The 7,323-nt window shown below is 57.6% G+C and overlaps 1 long non-coding RNA gene across 1 annotated transcript; it reads left to right on the top strand.

The window, feature by feature from the left end:
- Positions 1–1,312: 1,312 nt before the first annotated feature.
- On the top strand, positions 1,313–6,348 carry LOC123277181 (uncharacterized). The gene is made up of 3 exons (XR_006513933.2): positions 1,313–1,349; positions 4,021–4,100; positions 6,196–6,348. It is a non-coding gene; the product is annotated as an uncharacterized lncRNA (long non-coding RNA).
- Positions 6,349–7,323: the final 975 nt, after the last annotated feature.

The raw sequence follows: 7,323 nt of genomic DNA, 5'->3' as shown, positions 1-7,323 counted from the left end.
TGGATGTCTTCTGGAAGTGGAGCTGGCAGGATCTCCTAGACATGCAGAGCAGTGAGAGACGTCCAGGAGGATGCCAGGCTTTGGAAGGCGCCTCCCCCTCTGCAGGCTGGAAAGGGCCTCGTCGGCCTCTTCCGGGAGAGCGCCCAGTGTACACCCCCTGCAGGGCCCTGCGTCCCCACTCTGGGTTTCCTCCCCCCTCAGCTTCCCAGCATGGTGTCCTGAGCCACCTGTGGCCCCTGCGCCGCGTGTGGTGGTGCGGGGACTCTGCTGCGGTGTGACTGGTCTGGCCCTCCCTGCTCCCTGTGAACGAGTCACCGGACCAGCACGAGGTCTCTTCCCCAGGGGCTGATCTCACTCCTACCCCAGAAGAGCTTTCACTGTGCCTGCTTGACTGAGGGAGCCCCATAAAGGAACTGCCCTTTGTCCCCACCCTGGGACATCCCACAATCCTCCACATCCACAGGACTGTGAGCCTCGTGCCTTAGCCCTAATGGGGGAAGGCTGCAAGATGGAAAAACCACAGAACAAAAGGGTCAGTTGAGAACATGTACCAGGAAACACTTCAAAATTACCATCCTTGTTACCTCAGGCTTCGCTCCAGCCTTACTGGCACAGACACCTAGGGTCGGGAGGTCCTAAAGATCATCTTTGCTGGTCAGGGATCCCTTCTGTGACATCATCAGAGGGCCATCATCCAGACCAGGGCTATAGCGTATGGTTGGACAGATTGTGCACTGTACAAGCCACCCACATCACAGACAATACAGATGTGAACGTGTTTATGACAGTCTGCAAACAGATGGGACAACAGTGTCCTGAAGAAAGGGAGTCCTTCTCCAGTCTGTCCAAATGGGTTGGAGCAGCCCCGATCAAGACCTCTTGAACACCCTCAGTGACAGGAGGCTTGCTATGGCAATGAGAAGATTCCTGCCCCATTAGCAGGCAACTCTCAGCATTGGAAGCTCCTCCCTGGACTGACCCAAAGTTGGTCCTGTGAGGCTCTGGCCCCAGGTTCCTCGTGCCCACCTATTTCCCCTCTGGGCTGCCCTGAAGAGACATGAAGATAGTCAGAGACCCGGGGTGAGGGTGGCTCTTTCTCAGGCCCCTCAACTTTCCCCAGGCCCCTCACTAACTAGTCATCCAGCTCCACTGCCCTTTAAAAGTGGAGTCCCCAGGACACTCCTGACTTCCTGTCGGTACCTATACACTGGAGCCCCCCATTCCCGTGGTCAGAATCTGCCAACCCAGCTGGGGCGACCTTCCTGTTCCTCTTTCATTGTTGTAGGAAGAACGTCTGGAGGCCTTGGTCTTAGAGCTTCTGAAGAGGACGTTTCTGCCCCATCACAACGGTGAGCTGTTTCTCCTCATGCCACTTTCCGTGCAGCTTGGAGCAGCATCGTCCATGTCCGGGGCTTTGCACAGACGGCTGGCTTCTGCCTTGTCCCCCGGGGTTGGTTAGGGATGGCCCACGGTCAAGGCCGGAGGAGGCAGGGTGGAGGCTGAAGTCTGAGGTGTGAGGGGGTGGGGAAGGGGCCACGGGGGCCCTCCTGTCCTTCGCCCAGGGAGCTAGTGGTGATGGGAGCTCGGAGGCAGGGCCAGTGGGCACGCAGGGCTTCTGGGGGGAGGCGGGGAGCAGCGTGGAAAGTGAGGACAGGAAGGGCCCCTGGAGTGGTGGAGACACCGCTGCAACTCCAGGCTTGCAGGACCGGGCAGGGCACAGCCCAAAGGAAGCGGCCCGGGGAGGCCTGGCCAGCGCGCCCACCTGCAGTGGGTGCCACACTCAGCTCAGTCGATGTCGCCAGCGGGGCAGCTATGTTTCCTCTGTGAGGGATGCAGGACGCTGAACGTTTTGAGGCCCCGCCTCCATCTTTAGACATCAGCGACAAATCAAACTTTTCCTGACACCACCGCCCTAGTTGGGCTCCCTCAGAAGCAGACCTGAGACAAGGGGGTGCAGGGGTTTGGGGAGGTGGTCCCAGAAAGCTGGAGGGGCGTCGACGTGAGCTCCACGGGAGTGAGGAGCCTGGACAGGCTCCTCTCCCCCAGAACTCACCGCCTCCTGACCTTACACCTCCACTGAGGTGGGCTGAGTGACAACCACCCACCCACCCACGTGATTATTGGGTCAGCACCTGTGTCCCCAACCAGAAGGTAAGCTGCCTGAGGGGAGGGACCCCTGTCTTTGTTTTCCCTCATGTTCCCTTCACCCAGCAGACACTCAGGAAGTGCATGTAGGATAAACAGCTCAGACCTTACTCACCTCTGAGAAATCATCTGGCTCGGCCTCCTTGTCTTTCCGATGGGCCCAGAGAAGTTAAGTGACTTACCCAGGGTCACACAGCAAGTCTCTGGCAGAGCTGAGTCCAGAACTCTGGCTTCTTGGTTCCTCAAAAGGGGCTTTTCTCTGTTCTCCAACTCGAGGACTCGTGTTAGGACTGCAGAGTGAGGCCAGAAGGGCAGGCTGGGATTCAAATGCTGGCCAGGCTGAAGGGTTTGGCTCATGGAAACCAGGGAAGGTTCTGGGCACGAAGTGAGCAGATTTGTGTTCGAGAAGGGGGACCAGTTGGCAGTGGGGGACAGTGGTGATGGAAGGTCCAGCAAGGCAGCCAGATTGAGAGGCCAGGTGGGCAAGGATGCAAAGTGACCTGGCAGGGGGCAAAGAACCAGGGAGAAAGGGCCCCACCCATGCCAGTGCCTCCCATGGGCAGCTCACACAACAAGTGCATCTTAGATCCTGGACCACAGAGAGCCATGGCGAGGGTCAAGAGATGACCCAGGGGCTAGGCCTGACCCGGGAAGCCTATATGGTCCTGCAGGGTGTGAACACAGGCCAGTGGGATGCACAGCACCAGGGGTGCTGTTCACACTAGAGTCCTGTCCAAAGCTCCCCCACAAGGAGAAAAAGAGCAGGGCCGAAGCCACTGAGGAAATGCGGGAGGACTGCCTGCAAGAAGCGGCCTGAGGGTGAGAGAATTGGCAGGGGAGAGACTGACGAAAGCCTGTGCCACACGCAGGGTCATCTGGGTTCAACACAGAGAGAGGAGTGAGACGAGGGGGTGCCGAGGCTGGGAGCTGGCAGGCTGGTGAGGAGGCCTCTGAAGATCAGAGGACAGACAGGACCAGAGACACCTGTCCCTCTTCTCCGTCCGCCCCCACCTCACTGGGGGGGACAACGCATCAGACCAGCAGGGGTGGCAGACCTCCCCCTGAGCCCAGAGCTATGACGGGCGTGGGGAGAGGGCCGGCCAGTGCGGAGGAGGGAGCAGGAGGGCCCAGGCCAGGCCTCAAGGTCGAATCTCAGAAACTCAGTTTGCCAAAAATCAACTGGTCAAACGGTTAACTCTTTGAAACCTAATTTGCAAAATTACCAATTTTCCAAGTTTAGTACATTTACCAATTTACCAAAAACTTACTTGAAGTACTATTTTTCATATATTTGATAAATGAGTATGTTCATGAATATTTTTTCTTTGATATATTTAATGGATATTTTCTAATGAATATAACCAAATTTCTAGTGTTTTAAGGGTAATTTTCAGTTTATGCTGACTTCTTTCTAATCCTTTGCTGAGACATTTTCTGTTTCTGCCACCATTTTAGTATTTTGAGGAACGCATAGCGTTTTCAGTCATTTCCCTCAATTCAACAAGAAGAATAAAATTCATTAATAGATTCCTAAGAAGCCTTCAACAAATCGAACATTCCTTAAAATGCTGCCAGGAAGAGCATCTCCATGAGAATGTGTCCATGGTTACTGAAATTCCCTTCAGATACGTTCTTAGTAAATGGGCAGAGCAGCTGTTCAGAGACCCGGCTGTCTGGAGTGGGGCTGCCCAATGCGGGATGGAGATAGCGCCCCCCCAGGAAGGGGAGGCGGGAGGGGGCACCCCCGGTCCCTTCCCTGATCTGGGCAGTGAAGCAGCCGGGGCTCAGCTGGCCTGGCCCTCGCTGCCCCTGCCCTGCACCACAGACGCCTCCGCCCACCAGGGCACTGAGCTCCCCGACCTGCCCCTCTCGCAGAGCTGCTCAGAGAGCAAGGCCTCCCGCTGCCCAGCATCAAGGGCATCTCCTTCGACCAGGCCCGAATGGAGCCCTCCGAGGTAAGCGCTGAGAAAGGAGCTTCCTGAGACACACGTGGGAGGGCAGAGCTGGGAGGGCCTTGGGGCCCAAGGTGCCTTGTCCCCACCCTGCAGGGCAGAGGCTGAGGCTCGGGCAGAGGAGGCCCTCCACGTGGCAAGCCCTTTACCACCCCTATCTCACAGCCATCCTGGACGTGATGCCCCTTTACAATGAGAAAACTGAGGCTCCAAGGGCCTCCATGAATCCCTCAGGGCGCCACAGCCAAGGCTCGCCCAGAGCGTGGGTGCCTTACACAGGTGATCTTCACAATTAGCCCCATGAAGTGGATGCTATTATTTCTCCCATTTTACGCAAGAGAGAACTAAGGCTCAGAGAGGCAGAGAAACTTGCCCAGGGCAGGCGAGACAGGATTCCAACTGGGGTTCATCTGACTTCCACCCCCCACTCTAGAATCTGGTGTCCCGATCCCCAGAACAGGGCTGTTGCCTCCGGCGCCTGCTGTCTGTGAACCGCCAGAGGGTGGGAACCAGGGCCAGCCCTAGGCTGGGTAAAGCCAGGGAGGAAAGATGCAGCAGAGACCAGAGAGCAGAGAAGACTCGCAGAGGGGCTTCCAGGGGAATCTGCCAGCTCTGCATTTGCCCCTGGGGCCGCCCTGCCTCCTCGGCGCTCTCCCTCCCCTCTGTGGGGTGGACCTGAGAAGAGGCTGACGGGGGGGGAGTCGGTGGGAAGGGGCGGAGCTGAGAGAGGCCCTTCATTTCTTCGTGCCCTGCCTTCAAAAGAGCCCCACTCCTAAGCAGCAGCTCAGAAGGGACTTCAGGGGCGAGGCGGGGAGAGAGCATCACACAGAAGCTCCTGGCTGGGTGACCTCGGGCAAGCCACTGCCCCTCTCTCAGCCTGTTGTCTCTGTCTGTAAAATGGACGTAAAGACAGTTCTCCCCCCGAGCTGGAAGTGGGGGTTCCCCTCACCAACACAAGGGACTGTTAGGAACGCTGGTTCCACCAGCCCCACGCCAGCATTTGACAGAATGTGACCCGCCACCCCGGACACAAAGTGTGAACTTCAGGACCCTCAGCCTACGCCCAGCCCTGGACCCAGGACTCCCAGTTCCCAGTTCCCAGTCCTGACATTCAGGAGACACTAGACATCTGCTTCCGGGAACCGGGAGTTTCTGTGCAGAAGGTCTGGCCTGTGCTCCTCCCCCACCCCCACCCTCAGGCCTCCCCTAGATTCAGCCCAGGGTGACCCCAGCAGGTCAGGGCTGGGAGAGCCACTGTGGGTGGTACAGGGGCTGGGGCTGCTCCAGAAATGATGCCACAGACCCTGGAGAGGTGGGCCCGAGAGGGCAGGGGCCCCCATAGCTCTGAATGCCAAAAAGAGCAAAGTCAGGGCCCAGCCCCCCCAGTGTCTCATAACTAGACCTACAGTGGCAAGGGGAGGGAGGGTGGGTGGGCTCGCCGGCTCACTCGCTGACTCACTTCTAGGTGCCTGACTGCTGTGCCGGTTACATCTTACACCACTCCAGGTGCACCACTATACTGTAGTTTACATGAATGACACCACCTAGAGTTGGGCAGTGCACAGTCTGCACATCCTTACATGCCTGCCCTGATCACTCACTCACTATCACTCATTCATTCAGTCAGTATATGTCACTGGCTGCTCTGTGCCTGGCCCTGTGCTGGGTGATGCTGAGACAGAGATGAGTTAGACCCAGTCCCTAACCCTCCAGGAGGTCCCATTTTGGTGGGGAAAACAGGTGCAGGAGCAGATGGATTCCAGGGGTGTAGCTGGGTCTGGCAGAGGTTGGGGCATCGTGGGTGGGAGCAACCCCAGCAGGAGGAACCCCAATGCGGCAGAAACATTAGCAGCCCCTTGATACACAGGCTTTGGGGGAGGGCCCTAAAGACTGGTCTGTTCCTTCCTCACAAACATTCCCGAGGCCCCCCTCTCCCTCCATTCTATTCCCTTGTCCAGTGGGTCCCCCACCCTTCCTTCTTGCCACGGGGAAGGTGTGTCCTCAGGACACACGGACCCTCTCAGGTGTGGCCAGGCAGCTCAGGGAGAGCCGGTTTGGTGAGCGCGGATGGATGGGGTGCATCCGCTTCTATCCACAGGATTACATGCTGCTGACCGTCCCGGAGGAATAGCTGCTTCTCACCGCGGGCCAGCCCCTCCCCTCAGCCCCAAGCGCTCCAGACCCTCGGGGTCCAGGAATGGCTGCAGCCACAGTGGAAAATCTCAGCGGCGATAAAGATGATTCTTGCTGGAGAGGGAGTCTGGTTCTGAGTATGCTGGGGGGTTCTGGGGGTGGCGGGGCCGTCTGGGAGTGTCTAAAGGGAGAGTTTTCTCCCCGAGAGTCCCTGTTCTCCCCCGGCCCCTCAGAGAGGAATTCTGAATGCGGTATTGAGTGTCCCAGGGAAGGAGACGCCTCAGAAAGTGCAGAAAGGGCTTGAGCTTCAAAAGCCCGAGAGGACGGGGAGCAGGGAGGACGCGGGGACCCTGCACACCTACGAAAGTTTCCCTGGTCAAGAGGCAGGAAGAGGAAGGAAGCAGGAAAGATCAGTTTTGGGGTCTCTAAGAAAGGGGGAGCTCAGGACCCCAGAGATATTTGGGAGGACCTGAATGCAGAGGAAAGGGGCCAAGGGAGCAGCCAGACCCCCAAGAGGGGACCCAGGTCCTGGTGGATGATTGTGAGACAGCCGCCCTCAGACCTCCCCTGACCCCTAAAGGTGTGGCAAGCAGCAGCGTGATTTTTCTGTGCCCAAGAGCAATGCCATCGAGGCAGAGAGCCAGGAGCCCCCTGCCCAGCAACACCCCAGTCCCATGAGGCTCAGGTGGGGCAGGGCAGTGAGCAGAGACAGGCCGGGCCCCAGAGGGCTTGGCAGTCAGAGATGTTTACAGCTCCGTGGTTGCCAGGGGTGGGGAGATGAGAAAGCAGGCAGATGCCCCCTCACACCTGGGCACCTGCCAAAGCCCACAGCAAGTGAGGTCTGGTCCCAGGAAAAGGCACTTGAGGAGAAACTGCAGCTGGTGATAAAATCCCCACCCTGGGCAGGATGGAGGCTCAGAATGATCCTGAAAATATTACTATTTTTTGAACTGCATGTGATAAATTCCCACCTTTGGGGACTTCCTAAAGAAACACTCGGAGACTTGGAGAGAAATTTAAGGGCAAGACTGGTTGCCGCAGCATTGGTTTCATGGCGAAAATTTGGGAACAACCCAGAAGCCCAAGAGAGGAT

This window comes from Equus asinus, chromosome 15 (assembly GCF_041296235.1).
Source record: "Equus asinus isolate D_3611 breed Donkey chromosome 15, EquAss-T2T_v2, whole genome shotgun sequence".
Classification (NCBI taxonomy): domain Eukaryota; kingdom Metazoa; phylum Chordata; class Mammalia; order Perissodactyla; family Equidae; genus Equus; species Equus asinus.
Note: the sequence above shows the minus strand (reverse complement) of the source record. Positions and strands in the feature narration are given on the sequence as shown.